The sequence below is a fragment of the Myxocyprinus asiaticus genome, chromosome 32 (genome assembly GCF_019703515.2).
Source record: "Myxocyprinus asiaticus isolate MX2 ecotype Aquarium Trade chromosome 32, UBuf_Myxa_2, whole genome shotgun sequence".
Classification (NCBI taxonomy): Eukaryota; Metazoa; Chordata; class Actinopteri; order Cypriniformes; family Catostomidae; genus Myxocyprinus; species Myxocyprinus asiaticus.
In genome coordinates, this window is record NC_059375.1 from 11,680,812 (window position 1) to 11,704,700 (window position 23,889).

At 38.6% G+C, this 23,889-nt stretch overlaps 1 pseudogene; it reads left to right on the forward strand.

The window, feature by feature from the left end:
- The window catches only part of LOC127423269 (TBC1 domain family member 12-like), a 43,527-nt pseudogene that overhangs the window by 16,834 nt on the left and 2,804 nt on the right, over positions 1–23,889 (forward strand).

A 23,889-nucleotide genomic window follows, 5' to 3' on the forward strand; every position in this document is an offset into this window, starting at 1 on the left:
ACGTTACTAACCGTTCTTTTATTTTGTTCTAACCGGTAACCATTTGGAAAGGAGGTGGCGGAACTTTTGAACCAGAACGGAAAAATATAGTTTTAACTCCGAACGAACCGAAATGAAAAACATTTTGTTTTTAGTCCCTGGTTTCCGGCGATATGCACCTATGTGTGTGCATCATTTCACCTTGCTTTGCACTATGTATGTGCATTTTTATCTGCTCATATCAGCGTGGCTTGCTTGTGAACCAGTCATAATACGAAATGATTACCATGAACCCTGAAATTTAGTTTTAGAATGTTGTGGAGCTTTGTTCATTCTCTTCCGATTGAGTTTTAAATATGGCTGTATTTAAGGGGCTGCACGATGTTAGCCAATCATAACAGTGGGCGTTTACGTTGAAGTTTAAAGCAGGCCAAAACTGAGCGTTTCAGTCAGTGGGCCAGAGACAGGGAGGAAAATTATCATATATTACTAAATTATGACTTAAATGATCAGTGGACTTCTGGGAAGATAATACATTTATTCAAAAAATTGCATTTCATGACCCCTTTAATAGAGTATCATGATGTTAGCTTAGCAATATGCTAACAGCAAACTCTATTGAAATCAATTTTGAGTCGAGTCTGTTGTGTGCTTTGCTGGAGGAGCACTTATTTGTATGGTGAATGGAGTTGCTGCATATGTGAAACGTTCCAGAATGGTCACTTATGAGGTTCCTCCTTACAAGGTTGCTGCCTTTGTCGACAAGGCAGCTCACTAGTGTTTGGAATAAAGATTTTATGTTTAAAAAGCACTATATTAACAGCTCTCTCTTGTGCATTTTTCTTCAGGCGAGGCACACGGCGTGTGAGAGATCTGTGGTGGCAGGGTCTCCCCCTAATGTGAGGGGTAAAGTGTGGAGTCTGGCCATCGGGAATGAACTGAACATCACCTCAGGTATTTCATTGAGCTATATGTTTGTGAGTGAAGAGTCATTTTAAAGATACTGTTAAAGCCAGGATTAGCTAAACCTTTTAGTAAGCAGTCTTTCTGAAAACTGTTATTATACTGTATTGTTGGCAAGACCAAACAGTGCAGAACAAGTGTACTCGTGGCAAATTCGTAACAAAAAAGACATCATCTTTGTTACAAAAAAGTACAAGGAGTTATTTGGATGAGTTTCTTTCTGACAAGGATGTCAGCATTTGTTTCTGCAATACTCTTGGCAAAACCTTACTTACAAGCTGCATTTCCATCCATTCATGAAAAAATGCTTTTCTGAAGTCAGTTCTCCAGAGCAAATGTGCTGCCTCCACATGTTGCACAATGTCAGAAAAAGATTTAAAAATAACCATCAAGATATAGTGTGACGAAAACTGAGCTTTTATTGGTTAATTCACTCATAGTCATCCCTTCATTATTAACCATTTTATTGTCATTGTATATGCATCATGTGCTTGCAAAGTAAAAAAAAAAATAAAATTGGTTTGTTTTCTCAGGCAACATAAGGGAAAAGAGGGTTGAATAAAAAGTTTAATTGTAGAAGTTGTGAGCTATCGCCTGAGAGAAATAAAATCTACCTTTTCTCTCCTCTCCTCTTAGAATTGTACGAGATCTTTCTCTCAAGAGCCAAGGAGCGCTGGAAGAGCTTCAGAGAGACAGGCAGTGAGATGGAGCCGGATGGTACGTCACTTTCAGAGAAGAGATTCTCTCTTTGGGAAAGCCCGCTGGAGCAGTTTAGACACACCAAACACTCATACAATCAGATGAAACACTATATGTATGCAAGCGTCAGAACACTTCCATTGCTCCCCAGCTGCCTTTCCTCTTTATGTTAATGAAATAGTTCCTATTTCCTCCCTGTGATGCAAGTCGAGACTTGCTGATCACGTTAATTCAGCAGTGACGTCTGGAGTGTCTTCTATCAAGTCCTCCAGTCTGTGTACTCTATGAAATAAGTTAGCAGACTCAGCACTTCATTCTTTGTTGTGTTGTAATAAATCAGTTCATAAAGCTGGCTGCTCGTACAGATTGAACACAAATACGTCCTCCCTTTCATATGTGGCCCTCATCACAATTTCAAGGCTGTTTTTACCAATTTTAGCTTCCTGAGCGCATTTTGGGAGCTCCTCTGGGACTAACAAACTCTTTCTGGAGTCATGTCACAGTGTCACAGACTGGAAGGTTTTCTTTAGGGATTTGGAATCGAGAACTCAATTAGCATTTTTAAAAAATACTGGAACCAAGTAAATTTCATGACGATTAGTTCTGTTAATATTTATTGAACATCTGCATTCTTCCACTGATGTGAATGTAATATTGTATTGAAATACTCTGACAGCCTTTACTGTATCACTATTCAGCACCAGCCTTGCAGTTAAAAATTTTTCAGTCAGCTCAATTGACAGCATTTGTGGCATAATGTTGATTACCACGAAAAATACTTTCGACTCGTCCATCCTTTTAATAATAGTTTTAATAACTTTATTTATTTAGCACTTTTTAGTGATTAAGCACAAAGTGCTTCACAAAAACACAACATATTCACATCACATAATAATAAAAGCAACACACACTGTAAAACACAGCACATTCACATAGTAATAAAAGCCTGTCTATACAAATACGTTTTTAAACGAGACTTAAAAACAGACACAGATTCAGCAGATCTTTAAATCCCAGGGCAGGCTGTTCCATAATCGTGGGGCCTTCACTACAAACTCTCTATCACCTTTAGTTTTGTGTCTGAATCTTGGAACAGCTAACAGATCATGACAAGAAGATCTAAGAGGTCTAACTGTTTCATAAGGCCTTAAAAGTTCTGTTAAATATTCTGGTGCCAACCCATGTAATGCCTTATATGTAATTTAAAAAATCTTAAAATCAACCCTAAAATGAATTTGTAGCCAATGCAAAGAAGCTAAAACTGGAGTAATATGATTAAAATACCTAGTTTGTGTCAAAAGTCTAGCTGCAGCATTTTGCACTGTTTGTAACCATGCTAAAGTGTGTTGATTTAAAACTGAAAACAGGGCATTACAATAATCAAGGCGAGACAAAATAAAAGCATGTATAAGCTTCTCTGTATCCTTGAAACTCAAGACATGTTTAACCTTGGAAATGTTCCTTAACTGATAACAACAAGACAGAACTATCTTCCAGACGTGATCATCAAAATTTTAATTAGTATCAAAATAGACTCCCAAATTTTCACAACCTGCTTATTATTTGGGACCACATGTCTAAGTGCTAACTCAGTCTGACTTTTTTCAAAACCATGACCGATTATGACAACCTCTGTTTTATCTGTATTTAACTGAAGAAAATTACATGCCATCCAATTTTTTAGATCTCCTATACACACTTGAAGAACATTTAAATTAGTCAGATCATTGGGATTCAACGACAAATACAGTTGCAGGTCGTATCAGTAGCAGTGAAAATTAATGTTGTATTTACGAATCACAGAACCAAGCGGTAACATATATAGTGAAAACAATATTGGACCTAACAGAGATCCTTGCGAAACACCACAATTAACTTTTAAAGAGGAGGACATGTCATCTCCAACAGATACTACAAATTTCCTATTTGTCAAGTAGGAAACAAACCAGTCTTAAGACACCCCAGATATTCCCACCCATCTCTTCAATCTATCAATTTAAATCAGCTATACCAAATGCTGCAATTAAATCGAGCAACACTAAAATGGAGTACTCTCCAGCATCCTCCGCTATCAATAAGTCATAGGTCACCCTGAGGAGGCCAGTTTCTGTACTGTGGTTTTCTCTAAAACCTGACTGAAATTTCTCAAAAAAATAGTTTTTTTTCTTATTGTTGTTTCTTTAGAAAAATTAAGGTTACGGTGTGGCATTTACAGTGGCAGTGAATGATGCCAATTTGATGCCAACAAAAGGCAGAAATGTAAAGCTTATAATTTTATAAAAGCACTTACATTAATTCTTCTGTTAAAACTTGTATATTATTGGAGCTGTAAAGTTGTTTAAATCGTAATTTTCTCGGTCGTTTTAGGGTAGTGTTATAGATTTGATCAAACTAAAATGTTAACTAATATTGTTTATGTCTTGTGTCTATACTTTAGTTTTTATATTTTAACGTTTACAGATTGGCCCCATTTACTTCCAGTTGAGTGTGTCACTGTTACCCAGATTTCTGCTTTTTTTTTTTTTTTTTTTTTTTTTTTATAAAGAAAAGGAGAGATAAGTCAAAATAAATGTTTATGGAAATCAGAATTATGCCACAAATGCTGTCTATTGAGCATAACTTACATTGAACCTGGAATATTGTTTTAAGTCTGATTTGTGAAGGAATGGCTCATATGTAATGGTTCCCTTAACGGTTTCATTAATTATTCTTTTAATACTTTTTAGGAAGAATTATTTGGAAGAAATTCTAATTTTAATGCATTTAGTGCCCTCAACATTCTGTTGCCAAATGATGAGATCATTTTAGATTTCAATAGAGAAGATATAACAGATCAAAGATAAAATATAGCTGCTAAAGCCATACACCAATCACAATGCAAAGAACTCCTGCACAACAGAAGCACAAACCAGGGTACATCCTGTCTTTTGGACTAAAGCCCAGAGCTCTAACCACTGCACCACACAATCAACAAGTCTCACTGACATCAAAGAGACATTCTAGGTTGAGAGTACACAGCATAATCCCTGTTGTTAAATATACACTCCTTAGTGTTCATTTCGGTCCCACCTGATGGTGTTAAAAACTAACGCTGAGCACTGTTGAATCTACATTTTGAAGTGTTCAATGTTGATTTGGCCAAACAATTAAAGTAGGTACACTCTCTGAGTGATGGTTGAGCATTAGTGATGACACCTGGTGTTAACAAGCAGTCAACAAGAGTCTATTGAAGGAAAGAAAGAGGGACAACAAGAACAAGAAAACAATCCAGCAGACACCACAACAATTGAATCTGTATTACTGTCACACAGCCTTAGATATACATCAACTGCAAATACAATGTTATTAGACAGCATTTCAGTATGTTGTTTTTCATGTGCAAAAGTTATTTACTGACAATTATAGTGGTTTGTCTCTATTTAGTGTTGCTGATGTCATTATGTTGTTTCATTCAACAAAGTCACCATTATAGTGATTATTGTTTTCTTTGGTTAGACACTTGAACCTTGTTTTAAATTAATATGATCATTTTCTGGGAAATGCATTGTTCAATGAACACACACAACACAGAAAGGGTCCGCTGGGATGATTTCTGGTATATCTAATTGAGATTTCGTAAAAGTCAAATTATCAAATGAATTACAGAATTACAGAGAAAGTATAATTTAGTGACCAGGGGTGTAGCACCAAATGTTGGTCCCCAGGCACAGAACTATTTTAGGACTCCCTAAATAATTTAGGTTTGTGGTGAGGGTCATATATAAATGGTTTTAGATGGATATTTAATGTACTATATTATTTGTAAGTAATTCACTTTTTTTTTTCTTTTTTTTTCTTTTTTTTTTCAAACACAAACATGAAATTTATTTTTTGTCACGGTGACAGTGGAATTATTTAGCTAATTTTTCCTTGCAAGTTATTGACAAACAACACAGGTTATAAATTCTGTCAGGAAAGTGAAACTGAACCTCATAGAAAATATATTGTAACTTCTGTTGTGGTTTTTGCTTGGGGACTTGCTATTGACTGTTGTGTTTGCATAATTAGGTAGGTCTATGGAGGATTTGGGGACTGTTTGGGGGTGTTATTAATTAAAAGTAATTGTGGGTTATAGTTATGTTTCAAGTTCCGTTTAATCTTAATAATGTCATTTTATGTTATGACAGAGATTTATTTTTAGTTACCATGGGTGAGTTTTGTGTTCTAATGAGCTGGTTGTGATCCTGGTTTGTTTCATTTGCATGTCCTCTACTGTGAGGTTTGTCTGGACAGAAGCTCTGGTAGCTCTGGTAGAGGAGTGGGAATATTTGTCAGAATAATCTTCTCTGTCAAAGGTCACTGTAGTCACATATGTGAACATGAGGATGGTGTGCAACAGTGGAAGTGGTCCATATAGCGCATGGTCACAAATGTAAAATCATTTTTTTTTTCATCCTTCTGTGGGTCCCCCTCAGAAGGATGAGTCAGTGCGAATAACTACGCAAAAGGGTATTTCTTATAAGATGTTGTTGCATCCTTCAGTGGCAGGATCTGCTTAACTTTTCAAATAACTTTTGCAGTAACTCCTCTTCCATATTAACTGCATATATTGGTCGTGAGCAATGTATCATTTATTTGTACAATTAACTTGCATCCAATGTGATCAAAGCATAACACTTATTTTTAGGCATTTCTAACAGCGTGAAAAACCTGCTTCCTGCCATTTTTTTTCTCTCCCATCACTGTGCAACTGAACATGTTTTGTTGAAACATTATTGCACCAACTAGAAGAGAACTTACTCATTAAAGAATAAGGTTCAAGTGCCTAACCAAAGAGAACACTAATCAACATAATGGTGACTTTAAATAAACAATAAAATAAAATATTAATGACATAATCAGCAACAATAAATGGAGCTAAAGCTCTATTAAGTCCCGATATTTTGCACACATAAAAAAAAAAAAACAAAGTAACTTATAATAATAGAACATGGCGATGTTGTATTTTGAGAATTTTCAAGTGTTCTCCTGTGAAATATTGAGACATTTAATTTGTTGTTCAAGAGCATATTTTATTTGCAGTGGATGTACATATAAGACTGTGTGACACTAAGACAGATTCAATTGTTGCAGTGTTTGCTGGTTTGATCTCTTTTTTTCTTGCTATTTTTGTTCTTCCCTCTTTCCTTCAGTAGACTCTGTGTGTTAGCATCAGGTGTCATCACTTATGATCAATCATCACCCAGAGAGTGTACCTACTTTTTCAATGATCTGTTTGGCTAGTTCTGTGTATTGTTACAGGTTAGTTTTTTTTTTTTTTTAATTGAAGCAGGAATTATGCAGTAAAGCACAGTCTGCATTGTAGTAAGCACAATATGAAGACTCGGAGAACAACAGAAGTACAAATTTTAAAACTGCTCTTACTTGTATTTGAACTCACAACCTTTTGACCTGTGTTCCAATGCATTAACCACTGGGCCATTCAGTTGACACAGCTCAAAAATCCCAAAGGTACATTCCATTAATAAAATTCAAAATGGCGGCGAGGTTATATGTCTGATGTTGGAAAAATTGACCGAATATTTTTTTTAATTGAAGCAGGAATTATGCAATAAAGTACAGTCTGCATTGTTGCAAGCAAAATACGAAGAGATCAAAAGAAGTACACGTTTTAAAGTCCCTCTCCAGACACTGGATTAACTCCTAAAAACTCATCTTTGTTAATCAAAATTACATATTTAAAAGTTTTTTCAATTAAAATAATCCATTCATGCCTTAAAATGGTTTAGATATAACTCTACATTTGCCTCATTAAGTATCTATGAATATGCAAATTTGTCCCCGCCTCCATCTCCACTCACCCCTGCACCGCTCACCTGCAGCTCGGGCTCGCTGTGTCCCCAGGATATACTGATGGAACCACGTTGGGCTTCAATATAAGTTTAGTGGCAAAAACCCATCTGTTTTGGGGTAAACTTTTCAAAACAGTTCTCTGGAAAATGACTTCTGCAAACCCGAGTTTTCTCTGGAAGTTTTACTGGGACTTTATGATTTTTCCAAATAAACTGCACCCATTTATCTCGGATTTTCAGATCCTTTGGTAATACATGAAGGCTCACCATTTGTCCTTTTGCAACTTTGCATCTGAAAACATGTCTTGCAAAATACCAATACGTAGCTATACCTGGCTTCTCCTGATACCCCTTGCTTCGCCGTAACGTTTGCTATTGATATGGAAAGCCCCCCCCTGCAAGTTGATGGGATTGGTTCCTTAGGTTTGTGACATATGAAACCCTGGCTGTCTGAATCTGTGTTTTTGAGATTTTCTTTGGTACACTGCAGTTCCAAGGGCAAAATGCTCAGCCATGGCGTTGATTGCTTATTTCACTCATGGTATGTCTTCTAGCATATAAAAAACACCATATGGAAATGTAAACAAGGTTAAAAACTTGATTTTCACTGGAGGGGGTCTTTAAAATTGCTCTTTGAGAGATTCAAACTCGCAACCTTTTGATGTGTGTTCCAATGCGTTAACCACTGGGCCATTCAGTTGACAGCTCAAAAATGCCAAAGATACATTCTAAGCTGAGAGCAGCAGGTTTTAAATAAATAAATAAAAAAATAAAAAACATTTAGAAATGTATCTCTGCCAATTTCAGAAGACTTAGAATAAGGAAGCAATGATATATTAAAAGTTTTGTTTAAACAGAATAAGAATTTTGACCACTATGTGGTGCTGTCTCCAAACTGCTTAGGTACCCTCAGGACATGATGTTGAAGACCCTTTCCATTTTTCATTCAAATCGGACAAAGCGTTTAAAATATACATTACTTTTTCATAAAATTCAAAATGGCAGTGAGGTTATATGGCTGATATTGGAAAAAATTATATAGTTGAAATCCTCATGACCCAAGGAATCCAAAGACACCAAACCCATAATTTTAGGACAAACGCTTCAAAAGCTACAGACAAAAATAGCCAATTTTTACATTTCTTGGCCCATAGGTGGTGCTGTCACCAAACTTTGCATGTTACCTAAGATCATGGTCCTGATGAAGCATACCAAGTTTCGTTTCAATAGGACAAAGCTTTGCCGAGATACAGTCTCAAATCCATTTTCACATTGACCTTGTTAACTTCGCGTTAGCATAATTTCTGAATGGTAGCACAAATAAAAAGTATTTCTGGTCAGTTCTGTGCGGCTCTGTCTGGAGATTATTTTGAGCCATCGCTTGGACAAATCAGACAAAGTTTGAAGGAGCAGAAGTGAAAAAACAATGAATGACATAATCCAAGATGGCGGTCACTGTAATTAAAATATTCAATGTTTAACGATTTAAATATTCATGACCACCCCTATCAGTATGGCAAATTTAATAATTTGAAATGTACAGTTCAATGGGCTGCCACAGACTCCCATTGGGGAGGAATAATAATAATAATAATAAATATAGCTGCAAGCAGTCATTACGGGGCCAAGCACCAACATGGCAACCACTGCACAAAACTAAACACAACCCAAAGATCTCACGGAGCAAGCACAGATCACGTTGCCCCAGGACGGAAATTGAATTCATGACTTTCCATTCTCGATTTCAGTGTGCTGTCCATTATACTACACAACCACAGAGCTGCCAGTCAACAAAGGGACATACCAAGCTTAGAGGAATCACAGCCTATTACAGCTGTTACCATGATCAACTTTATATTCATGTAACTTTTCAACAAAGGGGGGAATAAAAATGTCCTTGGGGAAAAGCCCAGCAACAATATACCAATCTGAGAGTCAGCAAATAAAAAAAAGAAAAAAAAAAAGTATTCAACATGGTGGAGAGCCAAAATGGCTGATATCAAACACAGCAGAAAGAAAGAACAGACTGGTCATGATGTATTTAACTGATTAGCATGCTAGCTGATTACCATGTTAAACTAATGTTGCATACGGATAGCATTTTGATCAAATAGCCTTACAAATTTGTTGGTTAGCATGCTAACTTATTAGCATGCCAACGATTACCATGCTAAGCTAATGTTGCCCTACGGATAGCATTGTGATCAAATGGCCTTTTAAGACAGAAAACCCAACAGTTAGAATGCTAACCGATTAGCAGGCTAAGCTATCATAGCATGTAGCATGATAACCATGCTAAACAGACCATGTTCTTTTGAACTACATGTGATGCTGTCTCCAGACTTCTCAATCCTTTAAAAAGATATCACTCCCATATACTGTATATCAGAAGAACAACACTAAGACAGAGAAAAACAAGAAGTATAGCTTCAAACAGAAATGATTTGTGATAAGTAACTAATCAGTCAAATATAAAAATACAAAGATCTCCAGTACAATATAACATAAACTCTAACACTGGTCCAACTGGGAATCAACCCCACAACCTTTCAAATTATAAATCAGTGCTTTAACACTCTGAGCCTCTCGGTTGACATGCCCATTGAGTGACAAAGAGACTTCCTGTCATTAAAGTCAGCACACAAGTGTGGGTTATCTTTTGAACTATAAGTGATGTTGTCTCCAAACTGCTCAAGTATCATCAGGACGTTGATGATGCATATTAATTTTCTTTGAAATCCGACACTGTATTTAAAAGATATATCATTTTTTAATAAATGTCAATATAGTGGAGAGGCAGTATGGCTGATATGGGAAAAAACTGGTATAGTTGAAATCCTCATGACCCAAGGAGTCCAAAGACACCAACCTCATGATTTTAGGAAAGACCGTTAAAAATGTAATGTCAAAAATAGCCTTTTTTACCCCTTTTTTTTTTTGTACATCTTTTCACCCATAGGTGGCGCTGTCTCAAAACTGTGCATGTATCCTCAGATCATGGTCCTGATGAAGCATACCAAGTTTACATTGTTGAGACACAGCCTCACATCCATTTTTACAACGACCTCCTTAACTTTGTGTTAACGTACTTTTCAACAAAATCAAAAACAAAAATTTTGTATTTTTATTCTGTGCGGCTCAGTCTAGAAATTATTTTGAGCCATTGTTTGGGCAAATTGGACAACATTTCAAGGAATAGTAGTGAAAAAACGATAAACATCATAATCCAAGATGATGGCTACTGTATTGGGTGGAGCTATACTGTATGGGGGTTCATTTGAATCATGGAGAGTAATCAAAAAATTATTTTGTTTCTAGGACACGCAAAAGAAATGTGAATTTTTTAACTGGTGGTGGCACTATAGAGTTTGTCCTAGAGACCCCAAATTTTGTGTGTTGTCTATTAATGCCCATCCCTATCAGCGTGCCAGATTTCATCATTTTCCTACATACGGTTCTATGGGCTACCCTTGACTTCCATTAGGAAAAAGAAGTAGAATAATAATAATAATACTAACAGATACAATAGGGGCTATAGCACCCTCGGTGGTTGGCCCCTAATAATACTAATGGATACAATAGGGGCTATGCACCTTCGGTGGTTGGCCCCTAATTAAATTAAATTCTTGTAAAAGGTATGTTTACACAGACTTTTAAAAGGCATAAATGCAATCCAGTAATTGATCTTAACTATATAGTAAATAAAAATTCTAAACAAACCAAACATGTGATAACATATTTAATTCAGTCATTTATTATTTTATAAAACTCCACTGATTACAGCGAAGTCTTGCATGATGAAGCACTACTGTTTAAAAAAATCTTGTTGATATTTATATCCAAGACATGTATTATTAGAGCATCATTATGTCTATATGTAGATTGTGTAATGTTAATTTTGTTGTGTTTGTGACAGTGGACAGTGGGGCGTCAGTAGCTGACCGTGAGTCCAGTTTGGACCTGATAAAGCTGGACATTTCTCGCACATTTCCTTCACTCTTTATCTTCCAGAAGGTAAAGCCTGCACGCTTCCACTCACTGCTGTTATGATCGATCTGATCTGTTGGTGTATTGACTGATGTTGCTCTCTGTTCTGTAAGGGTGGGCCGTACCATGATCTCCTGCACAGTGTGTTGGGTGCTTACACCTGCTACAGACCTGACGTGGGATATGTGAGTGAAATCTATTGCTTACACCATCCAGTATTAACGAAGATGATTGGTTTTGTGTTTCTCTTCTCTTTCTTATCAGTATATTAAAATATATAAAAAAATAAAAATGCATATACTTTGTATATTTTATAATTAGGGCTGTCAATTGATAAGAAATGTTTAATTAAATTAACCCTTAAATGCATGGGTGTTTAGCCAAACATTATTATATACCTTGGATCTTTAGTGACCCGGCACGTATATCTATCACAAATGGATCTACAAAAAGCCCAGAAAGTGTAAAAGTTTCATAATATTTTCAAGACTATTAGAAAATAATAGAATATATCTATATAAAAATAAAAGAATATACATTGGCGGCCAAAAGTTGGAATAATGTACAGATTTTGCCGTTTCGGAAGGAAATTGGTACTTTAAGTCACCAAAGTGGCATTCAATTGATCACAAAGTATAGTCAGGTAAAAAAACAGCACCATCACTATTTGAAAAAAGTCATTTTTTTATCAAATCTAGACAGGTCCCATTTCCAGCAGCCATCACTCCAACACCTTATCCTTGAGTAATCATGCTAAATTGCTAATTTGTTACTAGAAAATCACTTGCCATTATATCAAACACAGTTGAAAGATATTTGGTTTGTTAAATGAAGCTTAAAATTGTCTTTGTTTGTTTTTGAGTTGCCACAGTATGCAATAGACTGGCATGTCTTAAGGTCAATATTAGGTCAAAAATGGCAATAAAGAAACAGCTTTCTGTAGAAACTTGTCAGTCAGTCATTGTTTTGAGGAATGAAGGCTATACAATGCTTGAAATTTCCAAAAAAACTGAAGATTTCATACAAAGGTGTGCACTACAGTCTTCAAAGACAAAGGACAACTGGCTCTAACAAGGACAGAAAGAGATGTGGAAGGCCAGATGTACAACTAAACAAGAGGAGAAGTACACCAGAGTCTCTAATTTGAGAAATAGACGCCTCACATGTCCTCAGCTGACAGCTTCATTGAATTCTACCCGCTCAACACCAGTTCAATGTACAACAGTAAAGAGAAGACTCAGGGGTGCAGGCCTTATGGGAAGAATTGCAAAGAAAAAGCCACTTTTGAAGCAGAAAAACAAAAAGAAAAGGTTAGAGTGGGCAAAGAAACACAGACATTGGACAACAGATAATTGGAAAAGAGTGTTATGGATCTTAACCCCATTGAGCTTTTGTGGGATCAGCTAGACTGTAAGGTGCGTGAGAAGTGCCCGACAAGACAGCCACATCTACGGCAAATGCTACAGGAAGCGTGGGGTGAAATGTCACCTGAGTATCTGGACAAACTGACAGCTAGAATGCCAAGGATCTGCAAAGCTGTCATTGCTGCACATGGAGGATTTTTGGATGAGAACTCTTTGAAGTAGTTTAAGAAGTTCTGAACATTTTTTTTTAAATTGTAATAGTAATTTTTCACGTTATTAATGTCCTGACTATACATTGTGATCAGTTGAATGCCACTTTGGTGAATTAAAGTACCAATTTCTATCCATAAGAGCAAAATCTGTACATTATTCCAAACATTTGGCCGCCAGTGTGTGTGTGTATATACACACACACACTGGCGGCCAAAAGTTTGGATATATATTATAGCTGTCAGAATTAATGTGTTAACAGATGCGATTAATTAAAAATTAATATCACCCTGTAGCTCTAGGCTGGTTACCGACTGAAGCTAAGCAGGGTTCAGTCTGGTCAGTACCTGGATGGGAGACCTCTTGGAAACTGCTGGAAGAGGTGTTAGTGAGGCCAGCAGGGAGTGTTTACTATGCAGTCTGTGTTGGTCCTAACGCCCCAGTATAGTGATGGGGACTCTGAGTGCTCATTAAAAATCCCAGGGCACTTCTTGTAAAGAGTAGGGGTGTAAAGAGTAGTACTGGCCAAATTCCCCACATTGACCCTTATCCATCATTGCCTCCTAATAGTCCCCATACATTAATGGGCAGTAGCAGTCCAATCTCTCCTCTCCACCAACAGCTGGTGTGTGGTGAGCGTACTGGCACACTATGGCTGCTGTCGCATCATCCAGGTGGATGCTGCACACTGATGGTGGTTGAGGAGAGTCCCCTGTTCACTGTGTAAAGCACTTTGAGTGTAGTATCAGAAAAAGTGTTATATAAATGCAACATTTATTAATTCATTCATTCAAAAAAGTTTAACGTGTTAATTTTTCTTAATCGTTTTGAACACATTTACCGTTAATAATGTTTAAACATTGGTGTGAAGGACAGAACCTTTGTAATGTGTCTGCCTGGAGTAATTACACTGACTCACACTTCACAAACAGACACAGCGCCAGAGCCCTTCTACCAAGATGAGCCTACAAGCTTAGCATAAAACATCATAACGAGGCATTCCTATTAACATTCTATGGGTGGTACTGTCATAATACTCTCCTATGATAGAGCCGTGGAGGTTGTTATCTCAGTAAATAAAAGAATCTCTGACAGTGCTTCCCTGTCAGTGATAAAATGATGGAGAAAGGAGCTCTTAGCGCTGTATGATGTACAAAACAAGCCCAGATGAGACTTGCAAGGTGCATTTTAATTACCACAGAAGCAACTCAAGTCTTAACTATCACTAAAATGGTCTCTAGGACGTTTTTGTCTGGAAGCGCTTTTCATTGTGAGTTCAAAGCGGCGCTGACGCCCTGACGCGAATCATGCACGCAGCTTCACGATTGCTGTAACAAGGCAGATAGCCACAGTCTACCGGCAGGTTAAGATTGTGGAGGACGAGATTTTAAGAGATTTAATGCCCATTGCAATGATTATGAAACCTATGGGGAAAATAATTCTTTCAATTAGTCAAACTCCCACTTAGACTCTGGGAAACATTTAATGTTACTCGAATCGGTGCTATTTAAGTACATTTCTTGTGGAAGGCTTTGTTTGTAAAATGTAAATAAAGCATTATATTGTTACATACTGTTTTGTTTTCTTTCCTAAAATGGAAATAAATGCATTTTGACTAGAAAATAAGTACATATATTGTCAAATTTCAGCACTTTTAAAATCTGCGAATATATATATATATATATATATATATATATATATATATATACACACACTGTATATACACCGATGAGCCAAAATATTATGACCACCTGCCTAATATGCTTTTGGTCCTCCGCGTGCCGCCAAAACAGCGCTGGCCTACCGAGGCATGGACTCTGCAAGACCCCTGAAGGTGTCTTGTAGGTGTCCAAATTTGCTGTTTGTCAGTCTTGCCTGTGCAGATGAGGCTGTGCTGACTACGATTACGGTTTGCAAAAACATGGCATTTCAAGTTTGAATAGCTGTGATGGTAGGAAAACGCTTACTTTTATTACAAAATTTACATTTGTGTCAGGGAGATGATTAATTGCATTTTTTTAAATACATTTTTTAACGCATTCTTTTTTAATCATATTAATCACACAAAATTGACATGTTTATTTGACAGCCCTAATTAAAATAATTAATTAAATAACTAAAAGCATTATTGTTATAATTATTCTACATAATTGTTGTAGATAAGAATTGTGAAAGCTTTACCGTTCTTAATTCAATCATGTTTTTCTCATGAGATCATGTTGTTCTCATGAGAGTGGCTGTAAAATGACTTTGTTTTGACTGCAGGTTCAGGGCATGTCCTTTATTGCTGCAGTGCTGATTCTCAATCTGGAGGAGGCCGACGCTTTTATCGCCTTTGCCAATCTCCTCAACAAACCTTGCCAGATGGCTTTTTTCAGAGTGGACCATGAGCTGGTATGGTTTCTTCACCTGCATGATTTTACAAATGGTCTGTTTTATTTAGATTACATTTTAAAGTTAATATGAAATCATAATTGACCCTTTTTACTTTCTTAATACATGTTCCTGGTCTTATTGTGTATGTTATTCCAGAGGAAAAAAATTAGGCTGTCTATCGTTTAAATGTTTTAATCGAATTAATTACATGGTATGCCAATTCATTAATCACAAATATAAATATTGGCTAAGAAAATCCCTCAAATAACAGTAATTCCATATATAATGATGAATTATATTTAAATAAGTATAAATAAAATATATATATTATTAAAAATTATTATTCTTATAATTAAAATGCATGACATTATTGTGGCAGATGAGTAAAGCATTGATAAGGCAATACAGAAATTGACTTTAGAATCCAATATATTGTTTATTTCCATATAATTGAACAGTTCACAGCTATCCATTTTGCAATTGAATTTGTAAATCTGTCCGAGACAGATTTATTAGAAAGGATTATCTAAGGATGCGTCAATGTACACCTGCGTCAGACGAACGCTTTTAGAGCATCTCACTTTGGTTGCATCCCCTCATAAACATACTGATTTTAGGTTGCTGTATCAACGTAGTTTGAAACTTAAAAAAACACTTCTTAAAATTCATGCTTTCGAATTTACATTCCATCAAGCTGTGTTTGAACGCAAGAATGTGTTCTCATCTTGTGCTGTCTGCTGTCGGTAAGTGTGGTTTGCTCTCTGACTTTCAGAATGAGGAAGGATAAAACATAAACGATTCATCTTAAGGAGACAGTAAAATGAAAAGTGCTGCATTACAGAGTTTCCATTGCATTAGAAAGATTTAGCCAAGTCAGAGATTAGATTTCAACAAGATTTTATTTATTTATTTATTTTTGTGTATGGTCAAGTGCTCACGGAATATGTGTGTCTTAGCCATATTTTGAAGACAGAGAGGGAGTCTGCTTCATGGATGGAGTTGAGAAGGTCATTCCACTATCAATGTACAATGAAGCTGAAAGTCGGCAAAGTCATTTAGTGCCTCTTTGCGTTGATACTACTAGGCACCACTCATTTGCAAACTGCAGCCTTCTGGTGGGGACTTAGCTCTGCAGGAAGCATTTTAGGTAAGCTGGCGCAGACCCAGTGACTGTTCTGTATGCTAGCATCAGAGCCTTGAAATTGATACGTGCAGCAACCGACAGCCAGTGTATGTAGACATGGAGATGTGTTGTCTTCACTGAAGTGCAGCCGTGCTGTTGCATTCAGGATCGTTTGCAGAGGCCTAACTGCTCATGCAGGAAGGCCGGCTAACAGAGCTTTACTGAAATCTAGTCTAGATATAACAAGAGACTGAACAAGGAGTTGTGTGGCATGATCAGAGAGGAAGGGTCTTATATTCCTGATGTTGTAGAGTGCAAGTCTACATGATCAGGCTGTTTTTGAGATCTGATTGGTGAAATTGAGTTGGTTGCCGATGGTTACCCCTAAATTTCTGACCATTTTGGATGTTGTTATTGTAGAGGAACCCAGCTGAACGGTGATGTTGTGCTCAACAGCAGGATTGGGTGGAAAGACAAGGAGCTCGGTCTTCGCTAGGATGAGTTGAAAGTGGTATTCCTTCATCCAGACTGAGATGTCTGACAAGCAGGCCGAGATTCAAGTAGTCACTGTGGGGTCGTCAGGCAGGAAAGATAAGTCGAGCTGTGTGTCATTGGCATAGCAGTGGTAAGATAACATGTGTTTGAATGATGGGTCCCAATGATGTTATATTAAGAGGAGAAGTGAGCCAAGCACTGAGCAGCTGATATGACTTGGACACCCCATCTCCCCAGGCTACCTTGAAAGACCTACCTGAGAGATAGAACTTGACCAGCCTAGAATACAGTGCATCTGGAAAGTATTCACAGCGCTTCACTTTTTCCACATTTTGTTATGTTACAGCCTTATTCCAAAATGGATTATATTCATTATTTTCCTCAAAATTCTACAAACAATACCCCATAATGACAACATGAAAGAAGTTTGTTTGAAATCTTTGCAAATTTATTTAATAAAAATGTATCACATGTACATAAGTATTCACAGCCTTTGCTCAATACTTTGTTGAAGCACCTTTGGCACCAATTACAGCCTCAAGCCTTTTTGAGTATGGTGCTACAAGCTTGGCACACCTATTTTTGGGCAGTTTCTCCCATTCTTCTTTGCAGGACCTCTCAAGCTCCATCAGGTTGGATGGGGAGCATCGGTGCACAGCCATTTTCAGATCTCTCCAAAGATGTTCAATCGGGTTCAAATCTGGGCTCTGGCTGGGCCACTCAAGGACATTCACAGAGTTGTCCCAGAGCCACTCCTTTGTTATCTTGGCTGTGTGCTTAGGGTCGTTGTCCTGTTGGAAGATGAACCTTCACCCCAGTCTGAGGTCCAAAGCACTCTGGATCAGGTTTTCATCAAGGATGTCTCTGTACATTGCTGCATTCATCTTTCCCTCGATGCTGACTAGTCTCCCAGTTCCTGCCGCTGAAAAACATCCCCACAGCATGATGCTGCCACCACCATGCTTCACTGTAGGGATGGTATTGGCCAGGTGATGAGCGGTGCCTGGTTTCCTCCAGACATGACGCTTGCCATTCAGGCCAAAGAGTTCAATCTTTGTTTCTCATGGTCTGAGAGTCCTTCAGGTGCCTTTTGGCAAACTCCAGGCAGGCTGTCATGTGCCTTTTACTGAGGAGTGGCTTCCGTCTGGCTACTCTACCATACAGGCCTGATTGGTGGAGTGCTGCAGAGATGGTTGTTCTTCTGGAAGGTTCTCCTCTCTCCACAGAGAAATGCTGGAGCTCTGTCAGAGTGACCATCGGGTTCTTGGTCACCTCCCTGACTAAGGCCCTTCTCCCCCGATCGCTCAGTTTGGCCGGGCGGCCAGCTCTAGGAAGAGTCCTGGTGGTTCCAAACTTCTTCCATTTACGGATGATGGAGGCCACTGTGCTCAATGGGACCTTCAATGCTGCAGAAATTTTTCTGTACCCTTCCCCAGATCTGTTCCTCGATACAATCCTGTCTCGGAGGTCTACAGACAATTCCTTGGACTTCATGGCTTGGTTTATGCTCTGACATGCACTGTTAACTGTGGGACCTTATATAGACAGGTGTGTGCCTTTCCAAATCATGTCCAATCAACTGAATTTACCACAGGTGGACTCCAATCAAGTTGTAGAAACATCTCAAGGATGATCAGTGGAAACAGGATGTACCTGAGCTCAATTTTGAGTGTCATGAAAAAGGCTGTGAATACTTATGTACATGTGATTTTTTTTTTTTTTTTTTTTTTTTTCATTTTTTATTTTTAATAAATTTGCAAAGATTTCAAACAAACTTCTTTCATGTTGTCATTATGGGGTATTGTTTGTAGAATTTTGAGGAAAATAATGAATTTAATCCATTTTGGAATAAGGCTGTAACATAAAATGTGGAAAAAGTGAAGTGCTGTGAATACTTTCCGGATGCACTGTAGTTGCTGTGATGCCCTGAGTAGAGAGGATCTTATGGTTGACTATGTCAAAGGCTGCAGATAGGTCCAGCAGAATAAGGATGGATGGGCCAGCTCTAGCCTGTCTTAGCAATTCAGTGACAGACAGTAGGGCAGTCTCGGTGGAATGTCTTTTAAAGCCTGACTGATTGTTGTATAGCAACTTGTTCTGTTTTTTCCCATGAATGGGAGGAGAGGAACCAGTCTGTAATTTTCTATTTGTGTGGGGTTAAGCGCAGGTTTTTTAAGCAGTGGAGTTACTCATGCCTGCTTCAGCATGGTGGGAAAAGTGCCTGTAAGTAAAGACGTGTTAATTATGTTTGTGAGGGCAGGTAGGATGGATGGAGAAATGGCTTGGAGAAGGTGGGAAGCAGTAGGCTATGGGGGGCAGGAGGTGGAGTGGTTGGAGAGGAGGAGTTTAGATACCTCAGTGTCAGTTAGAGGAAAGAACAAAAAGAGAGAAGAGCTGTATACAGGAGATGGGTGTTTGAGAGGGTGTGGTGCCGAGAATGTACTGCTGATGGCTGTAACCTTATTAGTAAAAAAAAAAAAGTGGTGAAGACATCTGCTGTCAGCAAGGTGGTGGGAGGTGAAGGTGATGACAGAGAGTGTTAAATGTCCTAAATAGGCAGTGAGCGTCTGTAGTGTTGAGACACTCTCTGATCTTGTCCTGATAATAGGACGTTTTTGCAGATGCAGTGTTATCGGAGAAGGAAGCAAGTAGAAACTGATACTTACTCAGATCTGCAGGATTTTTAAATGTATGCCATTTTCTCTCAGCCGCCCTGAGGTCAGTCCAGTGTCCACAAAGAACTTCAGAGAGCCAAGGGTTGGGGGGTGTCATACATGCTGGCGTGGAGGAGAGAGGACAGATGCTGTCTAGACAGGTTGTTAAAGTTGAGCATAGAGTGTCTGTAGCAGTGTTTACATCCAGAGAGTAAAAGAGATTTTGCAAGGGAAGAGAGGTAGAGACAGCAGTTGAAAGTCAGGTGGGTAAGAGAGAATGGAGGTTATGACTATAGGACACCAGATGGGGAGAAGTGGTAGTCTAGATGGAATGTTAAGATTGTAATGTTAAATTGAACAAAGTAGGGATCAGAAACATGTAAAGGGGTAACTAGAACATTGTTAGCAGTACATTTATGTGTAAAAATTAGATCCAGCTGGTTGCCCGATCTGTGCGTTACAGTAGTGCATAGCCATTTCAGGTTGAACGAGGCCAGAAGAGCATGAAGTTTAGTGGCCTGGGGCTTGTTTAGGTGTGTGCTGAAATCTCCAAGAACCTCTAGTTGGCTGCCTACTTTGGGGAAGGAGGATAGCAGGACATCCAGATCCTCAAGGAAATTAGCCAGCTGACCTGGAGGGCAAAATATTACAACAACAGTAGGATTGTTTTTTTAGGTTCCGTTGTAGTGATAGCATGGAATTCAGATGAGTTATTGTTGCATTGTGAGGAGAGTGGTGAAAATGTCCAGTTGTTTGTAATGAGCAAACCTGTTCCCCAACCCCTGATGGTTCGAGAGAAGTTGTCGAAGAGTGCAGAGGGTGTTTCTGTATCTTCTGGTCATATTCACGTGTCTGTCAGAGTGAGGATGCTGAGGGCTGACTGCGTGGCGAAGGCTGGAATGAAGTCATCTTTGTTCACAGCTGACTGGTAGTTCCAGAGTCCAGCCGAAAATGAGAGAGGAGCAGGTGATGATGTGCAGAGGGGCCATAGGTTGCATGTGTTGCGATGTGTCCTGTGTCTGAATCATGAAAATTGTCTGTAACAGGGATGGGCTTAAGTGCACATGTTATGTGAGGAGTAGGCATAGAGGAAAGGAAAAGAAAATACGAAAGGAAAAAATGCTTAAGTGCTGTTGGGGAGTGGTACCATGTACAGTGCATCTGGAAAGTATTCACAGCGCTTCACTTTTTCCACATTTTGTTATGTTACAGCCTTATTCCAAAATGGATTAAATTCATTATTTTCCCCAAAATTCTACAAACAATACCTCATAATGACAACGTGAAAGAAGTTAGTTTGAAATCTTTGCAAATTTATTAAAAATAAAAAATGAAAAAAAATCACATGTATATAAGTATTCACAGCCTTTGCCATGACACTCAAAATTGAGCTCAGGTGCATCCTGTTTCCACTGATCATCCTTGAGATGTTTCTACAACTTGATTGAAGTCCACCTGTGGTAAGTTCAGTTGATTGGACATGATTTGGAAAGGCACACACCTGTCTATATAAGGTCCCACAGTTAACAGTGCATGTCAGAGCACAAACCAAGCCATGAAGTCCAAGGAATTGCCGTAGACCTCCGAGACAGGATTGTATCGAGGAACAGATCTGGGGAAGTGTACAGAAAAATTTCTGCAGCATTGAAGGTCCCAGTGAGCACAGTGGCCTCCATCATCCGTAAATGGAAGAAGTTTGGAACCACCAGGACTCTTCCTAGAGCTGGCCACCTGGCCAAACTGAGCGATCGGGGGAGAAGGGCCTTAGTCAGGGAGGTGACCAAGAACCCGATGGTCACTCTGACAGAGCTCCAGCATTTCTCTGTGGAGAGAGGAGAACCTTCCAGAAGAACAACCATCTCTGCAGCACTCCACCAATCAGGCCTGTATGGTAGAGTAGCCAGACGGAAGCCACTCCTCAGTAAAAGGCACATGACAGCCTGCCTGGAGTTTGCCAAAAGGCACCTGAAGGACTCTCAGACCATGAGAAACAAAGATTGAACTCTTTGGCCTGAATGGCAAGCGTCATGTCTGGAGGAAACCAGGCACCGCTCATCACCTGGCCAATACCATCCCTACAGTGAAGCATGGTGGTGGCAGCATCATGCTGTGGGGATGTTTTTCAGCGGCAGGAACTGGGAGACTAGTCAGCATCGAGGGAAAGATGAATGCAGCAATGTACAGAGACATCCTTGATGAAAACCTGCTCCAGAGTGCTCTGGACCTCAGACTGGGGCGAAGGTTCATCTTCCAACAGGACAACGACCCTAAGCACACAGCCAAGATAACAAAGGAGTGGCTTTGGGACAACTCTGTGAATGTTCTTGAGTGGCCCAGCCAGAGCCCAGACTTGAACCCGATTGAACATCTCTGGAGAGATCTGAAAATGGCTGTGCACCAACGCTCCCCATCCAACCTGATGGAGCTTGAGAGGTCCTGCAAAGAAGAATGGGAGAAACTGCCCAAAAATAGGTGTGCCAAGCTTGTAGCATCATACTCAAAAAGACTTGAGGCTGTAATTGGTGCCAAAGGTGCTTTAACAAAGTATTGAGCAAAGGCTGTGAATACTTATATACATGCGTTTTTTTTTTTTATACATTTGCAAAGATTTCAAACAAACTTCTTTCACGTTGTCATTATGGGGTATTGTTTGTAGAATTTTGAGGAAAATAATTAATTTAATCCATTTTGGAATAAGGCTGTAACATAACAAAATGTGGAAAAAGTGAAGCTCTGTGAATACTTTCCAGATGCACTGTAGTTGTCCTTGCTCGGGATTTCACACAGCTAGACTCGGTGGTCTTTACACAAGTAGGTCTTCGCACGAGAAGGGGTTTCTGCATCAGCATCCACATCAAATATATATGCGGTTATCACGTCGTTGAGTGAAAAAAGCTGTACACGCCTTACTAGCACAACAAAGCTAGTACACGTGGCTAACCGAAACTGAGAGTCACGCAAGATGATTGCGTTCATTTCTTTAACGCATAATTTTTTTAATATAATTAATCGCAGTGAATTAACACATTAAATCGACAGCCCTAAAAAAAATTATTAAAAATGTAATAACTTGCTCTGCCCCTAAAACAACTATTTATTTATTTTATTATTTTTGGCTGAAGTGGCCAAGGCCTCTTCTGCTTTAAAGGTGCACTCAGTAACTTTTGTCTTTGTGTCATCTTGAACTTACACTGACACCTAGTGGCTTGGATGTAGCGTCATTTAAAATCAATAGTTTTCAGTTTCAGATGCCATTGTAGAAATGTAGTATTCACCGTCAGTCATGATTACTTTAATCAATGAGTAAAAGTATCCAATAACAGGATGGTTACTGAGATTAAGCGAGTAGTATTCGGCTGGTAATGTAATTCTAACATGGCAGCCCCCATGTGCGGACCCTCTCCATGTAGAATAAAACAGCTTTTATAAGGTTACTGATATGACTGAAGTCTTCATTTTAATGTGAGTCGTCATGGTTTCCTACATATATTGCAAAATTCAATTCATGTCTTTAAGCGTTAAACTTTTTAAATGAGGAAGAAATTACTGAGTGCACCTTTAAGCTTTTGTGTAAGAAGAAAACTGCATAATTGGTTGAGGGACTTTTCTTGCAGCCAATCAGTGATAGCATGCTGCTTTTGCATGAATTAAAAATTAATTTGTGAAGGTATTTTAGGGTTTTTTACAAGTCTGTCTTTTGTTCTTTAGATGCTGAAATACTTTGCAGCATTTGAGGTGTTCTTTGAGGAAAACCTCCCCAGACTTTTTAATCACTTTAAGAGTTACAACCTCACCCCTGACCTGTACCTGATTGACTGGTGAGTTCACGAAGAGTCTGATGAGGACAAAAACATTTTACAAATGTTGATATAGAGCATTGTTATTCAGGAGTAGAGAGTCATGCTTCATCAATATTTGTGTGTGTGTATAAAGGATCTTCACCCTGTACAGCAAGTCTCTGCCGTTAGACGTGGCGTGTCGGGTGTGGGATGTGTTCTGCAGAGACGGGGAGGAGTTCTTGTTCCGCACAGGGCTGGGAATCCTGCGGCTCTATGAGGAAGTGTTGCTGCAGATGGATTTCATCCACATAGCTCAGTTCCTCACCAGACTGCCAGAGGACACACCCCCTGAACGCCTCTTCAACTATATTGCCAACACCCAGATGATCAGCAGCAACAGGAAGTGGACACAAGTAAGTTGGATTTTTG